Source organism: Podarcis vaucheri (assembly GCF_965113315.1).
Source record: "Podarcis vaucheri genome assembly, chromosome: 1".
Taxonomy (NCBI): Eukaryota; Metazoa; Chordata; class Lepidosauria; order Squamata; family Lacertidae; genus Podarcis; species Podarcis vaucheri.
Genome location: NC_138759.1, coordinates 73766871 through 73790154, shown reverse-complemented (window position 1 = coordinate 73790154; position 23284 = coordinate 73766871). Strand labels below are relative to the sequence as shown.

The window sequence follows — 23284 nt, the reverse complement described above, 5'->3', positions numbered from 1 at the left end:
AAACAACTTTGCCTTTACTTTGAATCAAATGGAGTGATTTCTCTGTTTTTTCATTGCTAGAAGGGGACGACGACTATTTGTTTATTGCTATCAGGCCAGTTCTAATGCTCCCCCATTGAAGCAAAAGGAATACAGGGCCAAGGTCAGACTTCAACCCTCCCTTCGGAACTCTCTCAACCAGGAAGGGCCCAAGTTTCTCTGCTGCTGTTTTGGGGCTGGCACCATTTCTCATCCTCTACCAGGGATATAATTCAACAGTTGATGGGCAGCAGCACTTTTGAATGGGAGCCAAGCTTGGTTCCCATCCCACCTGGACTAAAAAGTAAAGGACCCCTGATAGTTACAATAAGTCCAGTCGTGAACGACTCTGGGGTTAAAATAAAAAAAAATTCCTTCCTGTAGCACCTTAAAGACCAACTAAGTTAGTTCTTGGTATAAGCTTTCGTGTGCATGCACACTTCTTCAGATACACAGAAGAAGTGTGTATCTGAAGAAGTGTGCATGCACACGAAAGCTTATACCAAGAACTAACTTAGTTGGTCTTTAAGGTGCTACAGGAAGGAATTTTTTTTATTTTGACTATGGCAGACCAACACGGCTACCCATCTGTAACTGGGACTCTGGGGTTGCGGCGCTCATCTCGCTTTACTGGCTGAGGGAGCCGATGTTTGTCCACAGACAGTTTTTCCGGGTCATGTGGCCAGCAACCCCAGAGCAGCACATGGAAACGCTGTTTACCTTCCCGCCAGAGCGGTACCTATTTATCTACTTGCACTCTGATGTGTTTTTGAACTGCTAGGTTGGCAGGAGCTGGGACTGAGCAATGGGAGCTAACCCTATCGCAGGAATTCAAACCGCCGACCTTCCAATCAGCAAGCCCTAGGCTCTGTTGTTTAGACCATAGCGCCACCCACGTCCCTTCCCACTTGGACTACAGGTCTACAAAATCAATAAATTTAATAGATCTATTAAATGCAGGGCACTGCATTTTGGGTAACTTTAAATGGCAGGCAGCCCCCATGGATGGGAGCTGAGCTTGGCTACCATTCAAAAGTGGCACTTCTGTCTACTACAAAACACCCAGAAACCCTGCATGGAGGACAGTGAATGACCAGTGACTGGATCAAACCTGTGAGTGGTCCTTCTAAGTCCCTGAGGCCTTGGCCAGTGCTTGAGCCAGGCTGAAGTGATATCATATGTGCATCTGGAATAGGTCTTTAAGGGACTTCCAACATATCAGATCACATGTGATATTGGAGATCCAGAATCAAATCCTCTAATGTTTTTATTAAAGTGAAGTGGTTCACTTTTCATTAGAACAGCTTCAATGTAGGTGAGGTGTTTGTAATAAACAACCAGGATCTTCACGACTCCCTAAAATCATCTTTCTTATCCAGATTATAATTATTTCAGTGTTTTCTAGGTGGGGAGCTGTGTTACCCACCTATGCACACAGTGGCAGCAACAGGAAGTGCAACTCTCCGAAAGCACTCTTTGGGTTGCAATCCTATATCCACTTAGCTGAGAAGAGTAAGCCTTATTGAAATAAGTGGGATTTCCATCTGAGTAGCCATATTTAGGATTATGTACTCTCTTCATTCTGCTTTCGACTTCTGTTGCATTGGCTTGCCTTGCTCTCCCCTAACAATGTAGCATGGTTCTGGTCTTCTTTGTAGTTCCCGTATTAAAATATTTCCATAGAAATATTTCCCGAACTTGCTTATGTGACCGAATGCAATGAATTCTTTATGAATAAAGTGGTGCAGAGAAGAAGACCACATCTTGGATAATTCATTGTGTTCCTTTAAAAAGGTCTTTATTACTTTGTGCAGTAGTGCAGTCACCTGGCAGTGGGTCATTAGTGTTTTAGTCGTCTTTCCTTCACAACAATGCACAACATGCTAATTAGAGGGTTCTGAAAGCTAAGCAACCTGTTTTAAAATCAGACATTTTAATTTGCAGCTATAATGACTATATTATAATAACGGGCTTTGCAAGAGAAAAAAAAGGGCACTTCTCATGTTCCAGTAGCGAGGCCCAGCGTAACAGAGGCCAACAAAATTAAAAACCTCATAATATGACCTTTGCTTGGGATAAAAGGCTGTTTCATAACAATTTCCTTTTGTTCTTTGTTTAAGCCATTACTCCAAAAGGAGACTCCGATTAATCTAAGTAAATGCATCATTACAGCCCTAATCCATGTCCTTCTGTCAGTGTCTGTTTTAATTAAATAAGAAACACTAGGAGAAAGATATCACGCACAAAACTGTGATTGGAGGAAGAGAGGCTTGGTTGATCAGGGTAAGATTAAAAAAGGCTTTACAGTTTTGTCCACTTGCATAGCTCCAGAAGCTCTACTGTTAAGAGAGGAAAACTTGCAGAACAGTTTACATGGTGCCCCTTCTTGCTGTATCAAGACAAGTAGGTTTCCTGAGAATCTAGTTATTACTTTCATTACATCAATAAATTAACAGTGAAAGTGTGTTAACACACACTCATCTCATAGAGTGTATGTGGCCTAAATAATTTGAAACTGTTTGTGTCCTCATAATTTGATGTACTGTAAAAAAAGACGATTTGCTTAAAGAATGTATAGGCTTGTGGTGTCAATTTATTTAGCCTATTTTTAAATGAATGTCCAAATATTTGATTTTTTACAAACAAAAACTACTTTGATATACTTTAAGATTCTGAAATATTTTTGGGAATGCAGGAATGCAATTATTTTAAAGCTAAGGAATACTGCCTTTAATAAACTTTCTATACAATTAATGCATCTAATCTGGTTAATATTGCTAGAGCTATGCATTCGTAGAAACTCTTCCTTGAGGTAGTGTTTTAAAATCCCTCTGGTGAGAGCTTCCTCCCATATCCAGGCCATAATATTTGATGTAATGAAAAGAGAAAGTGTACAGTGCTGAGATTAATTAATTTAGCCTAACAAGATGAAGATAAATGAAGCAAAGCAAGGCTTGCATAAATCAAGATGTCTTGTTTACAGTTTAATACTTTCTGATATTATATATTTCCTTTTTCAATTTACAAAAGAAAAGTATGTGGTTTAAAAAAATGTGCACAATATGCAGTACCCTGATAAAAACAGAGACTTGTACGCATAGAAGAGCAAATTAAGTACAAAAAACCAAACCTTTTATGAGAGGGCTTATGTAGCCTTCCTCAATCTAGTGCTCTTCAGATATTTTGGACTGCAACTCCCATTATTCCCAGTCAGCCTCTTTGAATATTTGTTAGATACAGTATGTGAATATATGACTATATTTTTAAAAAGCAGGAGTCATTCAGCCACAAAGATTGTTTTCCCCCTGTTCCATTACAAAATATTTCTGTTCCATTAAAAATACTGACTTCATTCTCCTTAAATCATTCCCCCATCTTTTCTTACACCCTCTCCTTTCACATTCAGCTAGCTCCCACATTTAACCCTTCTCTGTTTGTGTTGCCTCCTCTAACATTATTTATTTTGCCTTTCTGTGTACTTCACAAATGTCCATGTTTCTGCTTCACTAAACTTCTGAAGATTTCAAAATTATATTTTATATAAACTTCAGGCAGTTAACTTCTGCAGGTAGCCCTAGGCACCTTCTTCCACTGTACATTTTTGCAGACTATAACGATACAGCAGATGGTATCCAAATTTAGTCCTACTCAGAGTTAACCCATTGAAAGTAATGAACCTAAGTTAGTCGTGTGCATTAACTACAGTGGGTCCACTCTCATTAGGACTAGGGTTGAATACCATCCAGGCCGTGTGTGTGTGTGTGTCTAAGTAAATATGCTCAACAGTGATCAAACATTTCACCTGGGTGTCAGGATCCCTTTCCGTACAGCTGTAACTTATATTTCAGTATATTGCTGTGCCTCCACTTCCCAGTCATCTGTGGCCAGCTTTGTCCTATCATTTAAGTGACAAAGAAGAATCCTGCTGAGTCAGGCTAACAGCTTAGCTAGTCCAGCATGCTGTTCTCACAATAGCCAGCCAGATGCTGAAGGATGCCCATAAGCAGAACCTGAGCACAGCTGTACTCTCCCCACTTGTGATTCCTAACAGCTGGTATTCTGAGGCATACTGCCTGTGAAGTGGAGGTAAACAGGTAAAGGTAAAGGGACCCCTGACCATTAGGTCCAGTTGTGGACGACTCTGGGGTTGCGGCGCTCATCTCGCTTTACTGGCCGAGGGAGCCAGTGTACAGCTTCCGGGTCATGGGCCAGCATGACTAAGCTGCTTCTGGCAAACCAGAGCAGTGCACAGAAACGCTGTTTACCTTCCCGCTGGAGCAGTACCTATTTATCTACTTACACTTTGATGTGCTTTCAAACTGCTAGGTTGGCAGGAGCTGGGAGCTCACCCCATTGCGGGGATTCGAACTGCTGACTTTCTGACCAGCAAAGTCCTAGGCTCTGTGGTTTAGACCACAGTGCCACCGGCGTCCCTACGAAGTGGTGGTAGAACATATCTATTGTGGATGGTAGCCATTGATAGCCTTATCCTTTCAAACCTTATGCCTTCCAGCAAGATTGGAGAGACCCCAGTCATGCTGCAGAGGGCATGGCTGGCCAGCTGTTGGGGTAGGAGGAGCTCTTCTCTCCCTAATAGGTCTCATATTAGAGCAGCTGTGAAGTGGGAGAAAGTGTGCAATATGCCCCAAACTGTTTTTGTTATTGGCATAGATTGGCAACCTCAACAGCCGAAAAGAAGAGGTTGGGGAGATCATTAAAACTCACGGAGTAAAATAAACAGTGGTGTGTTCTACACATTAAAACAGTGGCTTCCATATTCCACATAAATAAGCAAATATTGTGTGAATCATCAAACTGCTCAAAAGGTTCAGTAAATATCCACTAATGGAAAATGATTTTAAGCTTACCTACTTTACAGTCCATCAGACAATTTCAAACGTTCTTAATCATGCATAGAGTTGGAACAATTTGCCTATTTTTATAATTTTGCATATTAATATTGATTTTGGTTATTATACTTTAAATATAATTGGCCACATATAGACTATCAGACTTCTTGAGTGACAGAAGACCCTCTGGGATGGTGTGGGATGGGGAACGTAGCTGGGGGGAAACTAGCAGAAATATCAGACCCTCCTCCTTGCATGAGCAGATGTACCTTCTTCCACTTGGGCAAAGGTCTCTCTGAATCCCACCTATCCTGTGCATCATAGTTACTCCCTTGCAACCCCTCCCTTTCTTCTGCAACTTTGCAGGGGAATACCTGGTTTAAAAATATAATAATAATAGATAAATGGAGGACAGAACTGAAATTGAAGGAATAATTGCTAGTCACTGGCTGTAACTGATATACAGCTATTTTTAATAGGAAGGGGTCAAGCATTTTCATATCTTCCATCAATTTCAATGGCGTGCTCTCAGAAGAAAGTTAGCTGTACTTTACCATGTCTGAATTTATTCACGGTTCATAAGAATAGTGAGTTCTAAGTAATTTCAGATTACTATTAAAGATAACGTTTTGACGAAAACTTTGGTAACTTCCCAATTTTACCACTTAGTTTGATGTACCCCATAATGGATCTACAAAAGCTGACATTTTATTGATCCAAGAGAAGGCTAAGGAAGTGTCCTCCTTCATTACTGTAGCCTGGTAAGAAGTGATATTTAGCGTAAATGTAGACCTCTTCAGATGGTATTCCTGTGTCTGAACACTTTTTTTTAAATCGGGGAGGGGGGCAAATCCCTGCAACTGCTTCGAAGGATTTCAATAAATAGGACTTTTTACCCAAACAATTGCCTTTTATATTACTTTTAAACAAAACTACTAGTCCATCAAGAGTTTCAAAAGGAAAAACAATTCTGCGGAGTGCTGGTATGGCAGCACAGACCAATCATTATGGCACCCATTCTCTAGTCCTTTATTTTTCAAGTTCTCAACAATAGGTTGTTGATTCAATGGACAAGACCAGAACAATTAAGTTCTCTGTTTAGCAGCAGTGCAGCATTTTAATGCCCTCCTCTAATAATGGTCCCATTATTGTTATTCTAAGACTGGGCCTCAGGAGGAGGAATATTTGCTGGAGGTACGTCATTATTTTGCAAATTTCGATTAGCTCATCATGTTGTCTGTACTGTGAAAATCGTAGCTAATTAGAGCAGTGAGTTAGACTACCAGCTTTTGAGCTTATGAGTTAAAAGGTAGCATACTTGATAGTCCAATGATGTGAAAAAGGTGGTTAAAAGGAGGATTAGAGCTGTTGCCTTAGTAACTCTAACTTCCATCTGTGAGGGAACAATGGACTTGTGTTTCTCCCCCACCTTGGTGTAAAAATTGGTTTTGTTTTGAAAGGACAGGGCTCTTTATATGACAATCTGGAATTCAGCCTGAGTGTAGTTTTAATTGTTAGAAGAGACCATTGAGGGATAGGCAGGGTGAAAGGTCATGGTGAGCTCAAGGACATGAAAGGTGGTTGTCTCATGTAACAATAGCAGATTGTTTTGTCTTATTATTTCTAGCCAACCACTAAGTCAGGTGATGGAACAAATACCTCCAGATTAGTCAGGTGAAACAGGAAAGAGAGATAATGTACCTTGCAGAGAACAAAAGATAACTATAGTTCAATTTTATTAAACAGAGTTGGATTTATTTGTGTCTACCATCTGGAAAATAAAAAAAAGCTTGTTTACTAACTTACCATTCCCTGTGTGCTTTTCTATGGCACCACCTCTGTAGGCCATCACATCTCTGGGAAGCACTCCAATGTGTTAGAAAATGTTATTTAAGCTTTCTTCCCATGAAGAAAAACCCCCAGGAGTATCAGTGATGTGATGCTTAACAATAAATTTAGCTGCTGTGCTTTCTCACATTATTGGCTTTTAAAAAAGGTTTTCCTTCAAACACGCAAAGAATAATATTCACTATAAATATGAAGGAAATTTGCTTCACACTTTACGGCATTTTATTATCTGCAGCACATCTTATGGAAAGTTTACTATAAATGGTTTTAAGAGCTGCTGCTACAAAGCGCTTTACTCCCATGTAAAAATATTACATTTGCTACTTATTCTGTGCAAAGATGAGGTCAAGCCCCTTTGTGCTAGGCCTGATCTTGAAGAGGTTCTGCCTTTTGTCTGTGGGGAACGTAAAGGTACTTCAGGGCTGTTTAATAAAACAGCTCTAGCATGCTTTTTGCAGGGAAATCATTTTTGTTAAAGTGAAAAGGCTGCAATCTCTTGGATTTTGCCCAGGGCTCCCTAAACCTAACGCATCGCTTTTTAAAAAGAATAGGCAAGATAGAAAGGTTGTTATTTCCCTTTATTCTCTTTTCTTTAACACGACACCTTAGCTATCCTAGTTTTATTTCCTTTCATTTTATTCCAACCAAAGCAAAATCCACCACACCCCCACTAAAATACCAAGATTTCAAGCTTCTTTCCTATGACACTGTCAGTCAACAAACATTACTCCTCCTCATTTTCTAGTTTTTTTCTTTCTCATAATACAAATTCTCCATGATTTGTTGTACTTATCTGATAAATTACTTTTTTAGCACTGGTTATTCATTACTATAGTTAGGTGGGTGAGAAGGAGGGAAACCTCAATAATTTCTAGGTTTCCCCCTTTCAATAATCCTGGCCTCACTTGAACTGTAAAAAAGCGATTCAGGGTGCCTGCCTGTTATCTTCTTGCTCCTAGCCACATTTACTCTTCACTCTCTCTGTCTGACAACACAGATGGACAGTCTTGCATAAACTGATAACTGATAATTTTGCAGCTAACTAGTCATATGGGGAAGTCAGTCACACTTATTTTGCATTTGAAGAGTAGTACTAATTCTTACTACTCTGGCTCATGGGGCAAAAACTGATGGTTTTCCCACGAGGTGATTGACTGCTCATGTGAGTAGATGCCCATAGTTGCTTGAACTTGGAACATTGGTTTAATGTGTAAGTACTTTCTATATTATTTACTATTATTTACTCAAGACTTGGTTTGGGGGGCCTTTAATTTTAACGTTCTTAAACCAAATCCCATAATAACCTAGTTTGTTTTGGTTTTGTTCTTTTACTTTTCTTAACGCACGGGTGAGAAAGTGCACATTCAGTTCAGGATTAAATGCAAGGTAATACAAAGGGTTAACCAGAAGAGAATTGCAAATGAACTGATCTAGAAAGTTGATTATTAATCCAGCAAGAGAAAAATATCCATCCAGTAAGCAAGAATTAGTACCCAAAGAGCTGATAATACTGTTCAGCCTGTCGGTGTGGAATGGCAGAGTCAGGTAAGCACAGACATCTTATTACAGAGATTAAACATTTTCCTTAAGGGAACATCTAATTTTAGACTGATTTTTTAAAAACCAGATATAATGCTAAGCATAGCATAATCCACCTTCTCCCCTATGTCAACAAAATACATTTAAAGGCAGATTTGGCAATAACTTTGCTTTATATTGCTAGTTTGTAAACTACCTTTGAAAGCCTGGATTGCGGTTAAGAATAAGGGTAGATTAGAAAAACCAAAACAAGCTTTAATGTGGTGTTAAACATAATAATCCTTCATAGTGACAACTTGAAAAATTACATAATTTCTCTTCCAGTGCAAAAGCTCTGGAGAACTGAAAAGCAGGAGTAATACAATAGTAAGATTTTGAATATAAGAGTTTCCACATTAAGAGAGCCAGCAATTGTGAAAATAAGGGTGCCATGGAGATTGTGCTCATCATGATATCTACTAACCTCTCTTGATAAAATTCATTTTTATGTCCCAGAGTTAAGTAGAAGGAGAGGAAAAGCAACAGGACAGACACAAAGAAACAGCAATGGCACGTATATTAAGGGGGAAACCTCAGCAAACCACAGCTTTATCTTGTTTGAAAAGAATAATTATTAGCCAGCCTTTCTGAAGAGGGACATCTTCACAGAATGATTGTCAGATGTCCCATCTTCCAGTTATCGGCGGCTGCATTTTGTGCGCTCTTCCAGTCAGTCATTAGACACAAACAAATTGATATCCCTTTTAAGCAAACAAGTCTGATCCTCAGGGAGCAGCATGAGTGCAAGGCCCTTTTCAGTTAATCCCGCTTGTTCCACCAGAACACTCCTTTGGCATGAGGATCTTTGTATGCAGCAGTCAGTGTATTATCTCTGGGCTGTGTTAGGGTCATGTCTGATGTTGAAGACTTCCTCTTTGCATACTGAAGATAGATGCAGAGAAGCAGGCAGAAATCCAGCACACATGCATTTCTACCACCTTAGTAACACCTGAGCAGGAGGTACTTGAACTGAGTTGGAGGCACAGGTGAGGCACCCAAAGGAATGATACTCGCGCCTCATCATTTCAGCATTGCAGAGACGTGCACCTGGTGATTTCCCACCTTCACCTCTCTTTTCTGCAAGTGGGTTCTCACAAAATGAACAGGGAAATGTAACACTGTAGCCTCTGCTAATGTGTCTGAAACACACTGTACTATTATTTTATATTAAGGTTGTCACTCTGTGAAAGAACTGCTGATTAATTCATTGTATCTACATAGAATTCTGTAACAATAAAATTATAATTCTGAAGCAGGGCGTGGGGGAAAGCATTGTTCCTTTGATTTTGGGTGGTATGTGTTTATTGTAAGTGTGGTTGGGAAGGGCCATAGCTCAATGGTAGAGCATCTGTTTAGCGTGCAGAAGCAGTGTTAGAAACTGAGATATGACAGCTAGGAGCTAAATGGCACCTTAAACCTAGGTTATGGGCACAACAGGGGAATGTCTAGGTGTGCATTTTTATAACAAGACTACAAAGCTGAAAATGAATGAACTTCAGCTAAAATATTATGTTCATTTTTCACATGGTCTAGTCCTTCCCCTGCCCACCCCCCTAATATTCTTAAGAGGGTCTCTTCTCCAGTCTTCAGAGAATAGCTAAAAGTGGGGAGGCAGAAAAAGGTCCTCCTTTCCTTCCACTCTGCAGTTTGAATCGGAAATCTTAGGCACAGTATTGCACCCAGAGCTCTGAAACTGCTTGCACTAATGAAATTCCCTGTCGCAAAATGCACCTAGAACAATGGGAGTTTCGAACCCTGTGCAGAAGGCCGCGGGTCCAGGCCCTGGTGTCTCCAGGTAGAGCTGGGAATACTACCTGTCTGAAACCCTGGCAAACCACTGCTAGTCAGCGTAGATAGTACTGGGTTAGATAGACCAATGGTCTGACTTGTATAAGGCAGCTTCCTATATTGGAGGATGCAAAGTCTTAGAAGTGGCATTCCCTTGGGAGGGGAGGAGGAGAGTAGGCCTATTCTAAAATTGCTTCTGCCATGCACAGGTTTGGGAAGTAATATGTGAGTTTTAAAAATTGCAGCTATTGGATATATTTGCAGCTATTGGCTATAACCAAAGAATTGTATGGCTGTGGTAAATTAAAGGAGTGATGTCACAACTGCAGAAATCCAATGCTGTTGGCCGAATCCTTGTGAATCACAGTGCACAGTGACACTTCACCATGTGGCACTTCTCCCTAGGGAGGGAGTATAGCTCAGCAGTAGAGAATCTAGATTACATGCAGAAGGTCCCATGTTCAGCCACTGGCATCTGCAGGTAGAACCAGGAATGCCCCTTTTCATAACCCTGGAGAGCTGCTGCCAGTCAGTGTAGACAGCACTGACCTAGATGGATCAATGTTCTGACTTGGTATAAAGCAGCTTCTTATGCTCCATTGTAATCCTTGGATCTGGGGTGGTGCTGAGGAATCATGAAGGGGGAAAATGCAGACCGTATTCCACACGGGTAGAATATGCACCCCTGATCACATAGCACATTCTGCAGTCAGAATGGAGGCATGCACGTGACTGAGATGTCCTTCCATGTCCCCTGCCCTGAATAGAGTCCAACAGATGTGGTTAGTGTATAAAATGACCCTAAATCACTTAGTACTCACGAGTTTTTCCATGCATACAAGCCATGCTTGCTGCTTCATATTTTAATTTAATTGAAGGGAATCAGAAATGCAAGATGCTTCTACTGCACAAACTCTATGGTTAAGGCATTCCACAGTGACCAAAAGTGCATTTCACGACCATTGGCTGGTGTTTTAGCGAAGCCTCCTTATTGTGAAGAGAGACCTAGCCACTGTTTTGCATGCTGTGGTATTTACTTAACTTGACTATTATAATGCATTGTACATAAGGTTGCCCTTTTTGGTTGACTAGAAGCTGCAGCTGATCCAGAGTGCATTAACACAGCTTTTTGTGAGTTACTGGTTGCAGGAAGCATGTGACACCAGTTTTATGTTAGCTGCATTATTTACCATTTTGCTTCTGCAAAGGAAGCATACATATGTGGAACTTATTAACAATTAAGGCAAACCTAAGCTGTATAATATTGTGTGATCTCAATAGAGATCAAAGTAGCTAGCTCATCCATCACCCATCCAAAATAACTTTGCTTTAACGGCTGGCTGGAAAAAGGGTTATATCCATGGACCTGGGGGAGTTCACATATATATATCTTTAAAACCAGTTAAGAAAGTTTAACAAATCTACATCACTTACACTTACTATTCCATTCTGCAACTTTCCAAGAAAGAAGATTTAGTTATAGGTTGGCAGTAACACAGTCACGTCTCCCCACTCCAAACAGAAAAGGGTACAGCCATTGTCCTTTGGTAGTCCAGGGATGTGCAAGATGGCTATTGCTGTATTAGTAATGAGTACATGGTCTTATGTGGGAAATCGTGCAGGGTCAGATCAAGGTCCAGCTAGCCCAGCACTTATTGCAAGAATCCCTTCAACCAGCAGGCAGGAGGTTGTCAATTGGAAATCCATTGTTCAAATTATTCCCACCGTTGAGTTCCCTCATCTTTGTCCCCTGGCACCATTAACTGAGCTCAGATGGAGAGACCAGGTGCCTCCAGAGATTAGATTGGCTATAACGAGGAGTAGAATGGTTCTGGTGTAAACCATTTTGAGAGCAATATGGTGGTAAAGCAGCTATGCATTTAAATATAAGAAATACACTGAAGGAACATGTGAACCGCTTCTTTTGATTTTAAGACTGCTGGCCAGGTATGGTTTCCTTTTTGTATTGTATGCATGGTTTTAAGTGTGTATATAATAACACTGTCTGAAAGTTTTCCTGTGAAAGGGGCTTCTGTTTTTTTCTGCCTTGTTCACAGGGTGCTATAGAATTTCTTTAGAATTTAAGTGGGCATGGCATTGAGCGTACCATATTCTTGTGAAGTGGCCAGCAGTGGCATGTGTGTTTTTCTTTCCATTAAACATTTCTGCAGCATTTCAGCCTGCATTTTCTGGTCTGACGAAGTCCCATGGGAGGAGCTACCTCCACCTGGCCTTAAATTGAATTGTGGGCAGCTGGGCAGGCTTGCCTCTGAATGCTTGAGAGCTGTATGATTGTGGGGGTTTCCTTTCTTTTTGGAGAAAGAAGTCATTTTACATTTAATTGGATGCCAACCTGGACACATGTCTTTCTTCCCTCACTCCCTTTCTGAACAGAAGCTGCAAAGAACTTCTTCCTGTGAGCAGGTATGGCGGTGGCTAATGCCCTTTGTTTTAATGGGAGGCTGGTGCATCATTTTGAGGTCCGGTCTTTTCTTCCTGCTAGCTGTAGCAGTTGGCACACCCTATGGTAGCCATTTGTGACCGGAACCTAAGACACTTTCTCACAATTTCAAGCCATTGGCTCAAAAAGTTTGGTGATCCCTGCTCTAGGGACTGCCTTTGGAGACTTCCACCTTACACTGACATCACATTGCAGCATTATATTTAAGTAATATTTCAAACCAGGTTATTTTTTTACAGAACAATTAGTGCAACAATTTTTTAAAATTAAAAAGCTTTTAAATAAAAACAATGTTTTTAATTTAAAAACCCAATTTTTATCAACCCTGATTCAGCTGGCACATTACAAGTTGTTTGTGAAATGTTAATATAATACTTCACTAACTAGAACTTCCATATAACTATTGGGCTTTTAAGCATTTCTCTCTCTCTCATACATCATTTGATCCTGCACTAATAAATCTAGGCTAGTTTGCTTGCAAGAATCAGTAATCCATTTAACATCCATTATAAATTTCACTTTATTAGCACAAGGTTAATGGGCCAATTACAACCTTCTCCTCTTAGGGAAAGGAAAGTGAAAAGAATCAGGCGTATTATTCCAAAACGCATCTTAACACAAAACCATAAACATTTTAGTGTAAATGAACCACAGTTCTGATAAAGAAGTATGCTTATTAGAAATGTGTAAAAAGAAACCCAAACTGATAAACCGGCATCTGTGTTCAGTGACTAGTTAACATGTTTATCTTGAACAGACACAGTGCCTGGGTTCCTACCAGGTAGCCCACTGGGATAGTGACCCAGAATTGGAAGACTCCTGTTATAAATAGCGTGCTCTTTCTAGAAATAAACTCCAGCATGAATCTATAAACTATTGTATGAACATTACCTTAAAGAAAAACGTTTAAATGTTAAATGGAGTCAAGCTTGATGTATGTTGTCTTCTTTTGCCACATGGAAATGTATTTGGTTTTGTGGCATTTGTTTCTTTTAGTCAAAGATTAGATTACTGTTTTAAAATGAGGAGATGATACATTACTCCTAACATTCTCACTATAATGATTGGTTCATACAGTCCTGTCCTTTGGAAACATAAAATTTTTTAAAACAAAAATAGGCACCTACTTTTAGATGTGATGGATCTGTGGTTTGAGCTATATATAATTTTTCTTTTTAAAAATATATGGTCTTCATTAATTATGGGTATTGAGAACAAAAGTTCCTAGTTCCGATTATCTTCTTGTTGAGGTAAATATTGTGAGATATCCTACACAAGTATAGCAGCAGGAAATGGATTGTGGAATATAACAAATAGTCCCTCAGCTTTTGGGGGAGCCAGGGAGGGAGGTTGTTATGGTTGATGTATTCTTAATTTAATGTACAGACACATATTAGGAATTCTCATTCAGAAAGGTGACATATAATTGGCAATATTTTTATTATGGGAATTTTGTATTTATGTTTACATAATTTAAAAATAATAACAACAAATTATATACACACAGACATATATGGTAGGATTCAACTAAATTGTGTGCGCAGAACAGTGTGACATTCTCCCTCTTCTGCCACCCCCACACCCCAAATCTGCTCTGGAGGGTTGGGGAAAACTCCACAATAGGTTTACTGGGTATGAGGCAGGGGAAAGGTCTCGTTTCTCTAGAGGCTCACAGTGGCACGCTCTTTTAATGATAAACCATGGATTCTCATTACATCTGAACTGGCCTGTGATGCCACATAAATCTTCACAGTCTCCCTCTTTCTTTTTTACACATTTGTTACAACATTACTTATCTTTTCCTGAGCTTAAATTTCGTACATCTGGAATTGGAGGAAGAGAAGCTACACATTTCACGAATGAAATGCAACAATGAGGCCGATAAAATGGATATATTTTGTTCAACTCTACTCCAATTCAGACAGAACTGCAGTAGTGGGAGGATTTCTACAAAGGAAATGAGCAATAACAGAGGCTGATGAAATGCTGCAGCTACGTTGCTTTTATTTGGGGTAGCCTGCAAATGACTATGACATAGGCCTCTTATGGATCCTAAAATAAGATCGCAGTGGAACATAAGCCTCTGGAATGTCTATGCTTGTGGCATGTGACAAGAAATCCTGTCTAGTCCATCTGTGGGTAATGCAGAAAGGGTGGTATGTAATGGCTGAAGTGCAGCATGAATGTGTTGCTTTTCTCTGGGAGGTGTCTGCAGAGAAAGAATGAGACTGTTGTTCAGAGTATTTATTTTTGGTGGCTGTTAAAACCGTTTTGTGGAACAACTTGGTGATGATATATGAATAAGTAGATATAATGCTTTTTGGCATATTATTAGATTGTTGAAACAGTTTGGATTAATGAAGAAATTTTAAAAAGTTCTCTATACTTTTTTATTTTAAGTGATTTTTGCACTTCACCAATTCTGCCAGTGGTCAGCTACCTCTACAAAGGGAAATTGTTGCCTACGTCTGCTAATCAATATTGTGCAAGTACTTCTAACTAAGTATGTCTGGAGTTTGGAAGAACATACACTCAGTCTTGTCGAGGCTAACGAAAAGGCTATTTCTCACATTACAAATAGAAGGAATTGAAGATACCAAAAGTGTTTGCAGATGTAATTGGGATCTGATGGAGTTTCTTTGCTGGAAGAAGGCTGGAGGCAATTTTTGCCAATTCCCATTCCTCTGCCTCCTATGCTGTTTGAAAGGACCCCCCAACCCACTTGACCAACTTTTCAAAGAACACAGTGGGGCTTCAGGAGGAAGGAGCAATAATAAAAAACACCTCCCTGTTCTATTCCTCCAGCACAAGCAGAAGGCCACAAATCTGGACCCAACCATTTACTCCTCACCAAGGACCTGGGTTGGTTGCATTTCCATTTGAAGCATGTGTTCAGTCTTAAACATGAGTTTGCAGCTACATGATATTGCAAAGTAATTCTATGAAGGCTGATGACTGCACTGGGTGGGACCAGCTGGATCAGTGGAGAAAGTGGAGCGTGGCTTTTTTTAATATCTATGGCAAAAGAAGTAAAACATAACCTGCCAAAAATTTAGTTCTTCCCATGCCCTATAGTGTTTTCTGTCAGCACATAAAAATATGGAATTGCATAGCTGCCAGTATACAGCCTCCGGGCTCTGTCAAGATGTATGCAAGTGCACAGAAGATATTTTGCTTTCCCTAGTAGCAGCTCTTCATGCAACTTTGGGAACCTTGTTTATATAATGTCTATTAGCAACTTAAATACATTTGCCCGTGCCTTTCTCTATCATTGCATGATGCATGTGATTCTCCTGGAATAATCTTGGCATTGGCTGAGGTGTGTCAGACAACTGAGGTGTCAATTGTCATGGAATGGCTGTGGAGCTCATCTCATGATAGCATGAAGAAAGTGTTGTTCAAATATGTCCTGAAAATGGTAACAAGCAAAAGACAGGCATGTGTAGTGGATTAGATGTATCTGTGTAGAAACCCTGGCCAACTCTCAGTGCCAAGCAAATTAGTGCTATTGTGATATAACCATTACTTCAGTTTGGAGAATTTCCTCATGAGCGCACTCACTTTGAAGAACAAATTATTCCCTCTTAGACACACTGCATTCTGCTTTTCAACTTACATAACATTCTTGCTTTTATCCTAAACAACATGGCTCAGGTTTCACATGCCAAAATTGTGTGTGGTGTGTTTGTGTGTAATATAATTCTAATTGTGGCTTGAGATTTCAGAGTGCCTGTAAGTAAACGGCATGTCACTGTGATGAATCTGTTTTCAGTGTTGCTCTGTTATGCTCTGCAAACTGGTTTTATGCTATATTGCTGGTTTTCTCCTCCTCCTTTTGGCTTATCATTTGCACTCTATTTAAGGCTATCATCATATTACAGTTGCCAGAGAATGAAGTAACTATTAATGACCCTGTGACGACTGTCTGTTGAGTCTGATTAGTACTTCTGAGTAAAGTACTGATGTGTAAATAGCCTGAAAGAGAAAAACAGTTTGGTTTTGTTTCTAGGGTTTTAATTGGGAACTACATAATTACTGGAAGATGGGAAGCTAGATACCAACTTCCCAAAGCACCAAATGAGTGATATTCCCATTGAATTAACATGAATTTCTCTAAGATCAGTGCTTTAAAGATTGAACATGGTTGTACTCACACTTCTGAGTTGGATATTTAGAGCAGAGGTAGCTAGTGATGCCCATCAGACAATGCAGCTCTCATCATCCCTAATTACTGGCCATGCTGGCTGTGGTTGATAGCAGTAGGAGTGTAACACCTGGAGAGCAGCACATTGGCTCATCTAATGTCAAGTATTGCTGCATATTTTTTATTTATTAAAATTAGTTTTGTGTTTGCTGTTTCATTACCTTTTTCATCAAACTCAATCAGTATAAAAAGATTTGGTTTAAAGGAGGATTCTGTCATAAATAGATTCTATTTTATTACTTTTTGAGGTGGATTTTCATTGTTGGCTATCATGGACTGCCCACAAACAGAAATGTTAGTGCAATGAAACACATCCTGGTAACATTCCCTGTAAAGGACTCAGGGTCTGCCATGTTGCTGTATTTGCATATCGGAAATAAGCTCACTGTAGGTCAGTTTCGCTAGTAACCCCTATGCATTTTACCCCTAGTTTGTCTCTTGGCTTGGCTTACCGGTATTTAGTCACTTGGTGTAAATACTTTAGTCAGAGTGCTTTCCTCAGCTGGCAACATCATGCATGCTGTCTGATAGCAGTATACTATATGGAATAAACTGGTTAATAGATCATTGATGATGATGGAGGCACATGTATAATAAGCCTTTTGAGCATGATGTCTGATTCCTTTTTATGTGTGCAAGCAGTTTTTCAGGGCTTCTCATTTTTCTCCCCTATACTATAGCTCCTTAGCACTTCATCAGAATCTGTTTACCCAGATTTTTAGGTGGCATGGGGGAAGAGGAGCTTGGAGACATGGGTGTGTCTACAGAGGTCCCTCTATGGTACTATGGTACTACCTTCATGTCTGGAAGCTGTATGTCTCTGTATACCAGTTGCTAGGAATCACAAGTGAGGAGGGTGTTGTACTCATGTCTTGCTTGTGGGCTTCCCATAGGTATCATTGGCCACCTTGAAAACAGGATGTTGGACTCAATAGGTATTTGTGTGTATACACACACACACACAAAGAGAGAGAGAGAGAGAGAGAGAGAGAGAGAGAGAGAGAGAGAGAGGGGTGCCACATTTCTTTCAAAATGTGGCTCTCTTTCATTCCTTCAAATGCAATCCCTGTTTTTCTTCAACTGACAGAACTGCATTCATTTTGTTGTAATATAAATGCTTTTGAGGCTCTGTGTCCTTGTCAAAAACCTACTTAATTTCTGCCTTGAACTAAACATACTTAATTCCAAATCTTTAATAGACCCAAAAGAATAATACAGAAGTCAGACTGACACGAACACTTAGTGGTTTGTTGTGGTGCTCAGTGGCGTAGCGTGGGGGGTGCAGGGGGGGCCGGCCTCACTGGGCACAACATCTGGGGGTTAGGATTAGGGGGTGCAAATCCACGGGTTAGGGGGCGCAAATTACTTGCCTTGCCCCTGGTGCTGACAACCCACGCTACGCCACTGGTGGTGCTAGACCTCAAGCTTGCAGAGGAACCTTTTCTTCTGAATGGGAGTTCCCTTTAACCCTAGGCGTATTGTTATATCGTGTCTTACAGTGAATAGTCTGTGGTGAAGGAAAATAACTCTGTAGCGGCTCAGAAGCACTGTGACCTAATGATATGTTTGAAACTGATCATTGGTGAACAATTTCTTCAAATTAAGTTCTATTAGTTGTAACCAGTCCTAATGAGGCGCTGGTAGTCATATATTGATAAAAGTGCATAAAATGACACCCGTGGGCAGCAAAAAAAAGAGGTGCCAGTACAATACTTTGTACCAGTGAGTGTACACACACACACACACAGAGAGAGAGAGAGAGACAGACAGACAGACAGACAGACAGCATGGCCCTAATTGTGGCAGTGACATGGTTGCTATACTTGGTAAACTTGTCCAATGCACAGAAAAGGCACACCACATATATACTGTTATGTGCCACTTATCAGTATGTGCTTATATAAATCTTACTTAGTTACCCTTAATTTTATATTATTGGTAGCCATGGAGTCTGCTTGTTTCATGTAAATATGACATACAGACCTGGAATCAAAGCACTGCTCAAGATGTTTCTGAGTTCCAACCATCTAACTGTGGTTCTGTTGCCTAACAAACATTTGGACCCCAGCCATAGTAGCTGCAATATAATTCACATTGGTTTTGAATAACCAAAGGGCAAACGCTGCAGCAATGTTCTTTTTATTGTGTGTTTGCTGAGGGACAGCAAACAAATCTGAAGGGAGACTTACAACTCACACTAGCATTTTTATTCTTATTTTAAAAAATTGCCCTACACATTTTTTGTTTGAGTTGGCCAGTGGGTGAATTGGCCAATAGGTGGCGCTGTGGGCTAAAGCCTCAGCGCCTAGGGCTTGCCGATCGAAAGGTCGGCGGTTCGAATCCCCAAGGCGGGGTGCGCTCCCGCTGCTCGGTCCCAGCGCCTGCCAACCTAGCAGTTCGAAAGCACCCCCGGGTGCAAGTAGACAAATAGGTACCGCTTACCAGCGGGAAGGTAAACGGGGTTCCGTGTGCTGCGCTGGCTCGCCAGATGCAGCTTTGTCACGCTGGCCACGTGACCCGGAAGTGTCTCCGGACAGCGCTGGCCCCCGGCCAATAGATGTGAGATGGGCGCACAAACCCCAGAGTCTGCCAAGACTGGCCCGTTCGGGCAGGGGTACCTTTACCTTTTATAGCTTATTCTACCTCTTTTGTACTTCTGATTTTTAAAGAGATAAAAAAATTGGACATTGTACACCCAAGTTTATGACCTGCTCTATGCACAATTGCTTTTAGAGATTAGAGAGAGACAGCACTAACGCTGTCTATCAGGTTTATTTTTACCAGGTTTTCAAGGCAAAGCATATTGTAAACCCCTCCTCTGGCAACATTTACAGCACTAGCCAGTATGCTAGTGTGTCGATAAACTGTTCTTTAAAATAAGTGATGATACATCTAAACCTGTCACTTGGTTAATTTTGCAATGGGCTCTTCACGTGGCCATTCCTAATAGGTCTCCATAATATTTTAACTGCTTGTCATTTAGAGGACTTTTTGTAATTGTTCTAATGAATGAATCAACCCAACACAGAACAATAATTCTCTGTATTTAGAAACCCACAGCTTGGTACATATATAGTAAAAGTGATTCAAAAAACCAAAAACAAACCCTGCCCCCACCACCATCACACTTGTTTCTCAGACATTTGAATTAAGGGTGAAGCCTGCAAGAATGTTGCTGTTTAGTAGGAATTGTACATATAGGTGCTCAACATTGTGTTTGTGTGTGTGTGTGCGTGCTCGTGTGCATACACACACAGAGAGAACATATTTTAGCATGCAACTAATTAAAATGAATAAATCCTGGCCCGCGTTACAAACTGCTACAGAAAATTAATTTATATATCCGTAAAATAGTATGCACATGTGCTGCAGTTCTGTGTAAGCTGTGTAAAGTAGCGGTTCAGAGTATAGGGTATAATTGGGTAAATTCCAAGTTCAGATATTTTGTTTGCCACATGTATATAAGGCAACTATTATATTCCTACATTTTCTTCTTGTTAAGAGGAATGTTTTGCTACAGCATAGAACACTTTACATTTTCATGGACTGAAGTTTTAAACAAGAAAATATAGAGATATTTGCTTTCATCTAGCCTCAATACTGAAACTATTTATCAGTAAATAGAGAGGAAAGCATTACACCAAAGTGGTAAAAGTTCAGTTTTCTCTACTAAATAAGTATTAGCGGGTGCTTCCACCCAATTCGAGATTATTGTAGTAAATCTGCAGACTGTTAAAATAAATCTTTAGGTCTTAGTTGTGAAGGAGTATAGTCATCCAAATGGTAATTCAGTAGAGTTAGACTTTGTCACTTTTGCCACCCATTTACCCCATAGCCTTGATGACAGCATAGGTAAGAGTGGTCTGCACAGTCATTGTAATCTTTTGAAATCTGTACAGCAGTGTCTCCCTCTCCATCAGAGTTGCTAGACTATAGAGCAGCTATAGAAATCCTAGTCATGGGAATATTGATAAAAGCTCATGCTTGCCTCAAGCATGAAGCTGCAACAAAGGATGTCCACTGGCTGAGTTTCATGTTGCTCTTGAGGCATTTTTTGTAAGTTTCTTTAATGTGACATTTTGTTGAGGCCATCTATTAAATTTGTATAGTGGCTGCAGTTCATGAACTGCTTATTCTTGAGTAATCATACTGATTTCAGGGAGATAACTGCTCCATAGTAAATGTTTAGATATCTGCAGGTATTGATTGTTAAATAACCAGCTGGCCATATCATTTGTTTGGTATTGATCTGGGGATGTTTAAACTAATGAATTGGAGATTTAACAGGCTCTTTCTATGCCATTTGAACATCTTTATAACCATGTTCTTTACAATAATATTTTCAAATTACTATGATTTATATGAAGGCAATATTTGTATCTATGTATTACTACATTCTTTCATAAGAATATCAGAAGAGCTTTCTGTATCAGACCAAAGGCCTATCTAGTCCAGAAGTCTATGGGAAGGCTGCAGGATTTTTTCTACCCCTTATTGCCCGCTTGCATTTCTTTTGCCAACATTTGTGTTCCTTTTGTTCTCCTCGTTTGGACAAGGATTACATTTTCTGCAGGAAGCCTTCTTTAAAAGCTTCTTTGACCTTGCTTGCTCTCATCCTCTACCTTTAACTGCTCACCTGTTTTAGCTATGTAGATGTGTATTTATGACTTGTGCCTTTTTGAAAACAAACCAGGAAAGGGGCTTTTTACACACTATTGGAAACAGACCAGAGTTTGCCCTGTGTTTGCACTCAGCAATGAACTGCAGTAGTGCAGTAGGACATATATGCACAATAAAAAGGACAGGGAGCTGTGTTGGTCCATAATAAAAGGAATCTCTAAAAATTACAATTGTTATATCTTTCCTGATGAACAGTTCTGGAGAACCCAGAAGCTTACCCCACTTCTGAGGCATCTTGGTTGGTTCTAATATATTGCCTTTTGGAATATATACCCAATGTTAGTTTTGTGGATCACATGTGTGCAGATATCTGTAGTAATGACAGAATAAAACATTGTCTCCATTTATTATGGGTTTGGAGCTAAGACCCCACCCTTTAGCTTGTCCTTGTAGTTACTTTCATTTTTCTATGCAGTTGTATGTTAACGTGTTGTGCAACATGCAGCCTCTTCTTGTTCTGGGCCTACAAATGAGTAGCCCTGTCTTATGTATTAAATAAGAACTTAATAGAAAAATGGCAGCAATATGTGGGAAGACCAGACCACCATTTCCTTGCTAATTAAATCACCGAGGGTGACAAACAAAAGGCATTATTTCTCAGTGTTTGTGGCAGTAAAACTTACTCCCCTTTAAAGAAGTTTGTGGCAACAGCAAATTAAATAAGAATGTAACAATACTGAGTGCCCACACTCCATGTGCACAGTTTTCTCTATGCTGATATATGCAGTGATGGAAGCAATGGAGGCCAGCACTTGGCCATATTTTCTCCAAAGCTGGCTTCCCATCATGGGTGTGTGTGTTTCACGGGAAATATTTTCAACACACATTTCTCATACTTGCACTTTACAGAACGTATATATATATATACGTGTGTGTGTATGTTTTTATTATGCAATCTTCTGTACAGTAATACCTCTAGTTATGAACTTAATTTGTTCCGGAGGTCCGTTCTTAACCTGAAACCGTTCTTAACTTGAGGTACCACTTTAGCTAATGGGGCCTCCTGCGGCTGCTGTGCTGCTGCCGTGCGATTTCTGTTCTCATCCTGGGGCAAAGTTCTTAACCCGAGGTACTACTTTTGGGATAGCGGAGTCTGTAACCCAAAGTGTTTGTAACCCAAGGTACCACTGTACTATGAAAGGCGGGGTCACCAACATGGCACCCATGGGTGTAGTGGCATCCCTGAGGTCTTCTCCTAGTGACCACGAAGCTTCTGAGCCTTCCTCACTGCCCTCTTCATCATGAGGTAGAAAGGGTGGTTACCCTTTTCTCTATTAAAAATACATGGGGCTGAAGGAATAAGAAGAATGCTCTTTTCCACTCCCTCTTTTGATTCTTTGTACTTTTAATGCTCAAATTAATTCTACTGGAGCCAACTTTTATCCAACTCCCTTGGAGAATTGAAGTGGGAATATGTGTTCACTTTTACTCTTCCTTTCTGGAAGGTGATGCAAGGGTTGGAAGATTGAAGTGGCCAGAAGCGGGTGGCACCTGTGACACTTGCTTAACCATCCAAATGTGCCCTTGGACTCGACTCTTCCACTTTGGCCATTTACCTCTGATGTCTTGATTATAATATTGTTTGCTTTTGGTCATAAGTATCTAGTGTTTAGCTGTTACATTGTTTGAAGGTGTGTTTGCGTTAGATTATCAGATAACAGGCTCTTTTATAGTGTCAGCTCTTTCTCTACCACTAAGTAATAAAATGCCCAATATAAATTTGCAACCTTTGTTATCCAGTTGCTATTGTTTATAGCTTCATGCACTTTGTGTAGATTATAAAACATACCATTGCAAATGTGGCATTCTCTTAAAAAGAAGTGCAGAAACAAGGGAGAAACCTGCCTGACAAACAAA

General features: G+C 40.1%; 1 protein-coding gene across 14 annotated transcripts in view; it reads left to right on the top strand.

Annotated features, from left to right (window-relative positions):
• Nucleotides 1-23284, top strand: part of SOX6 (SRY-box transcription factor 6) — a 460580-nt gene that overhangs the window by 136277 nt on the left and 301019 nt on the right. The window contains exon 1 of one of the 14 annotated variants that reach the window (XM_082193365.1): nt 7802-7926. The exons of the other annotated variants lie outside the window; for them this stretch is intronic. The gene's annotated coding sequence lies outside the window, so the exon portion shown is untranslated. Of the gene's footprint in view, nt 1-7801; nt 7927-23284 lie in introns of those variants that run through there. 14 annotated transcript variants of the gene reach the window in all.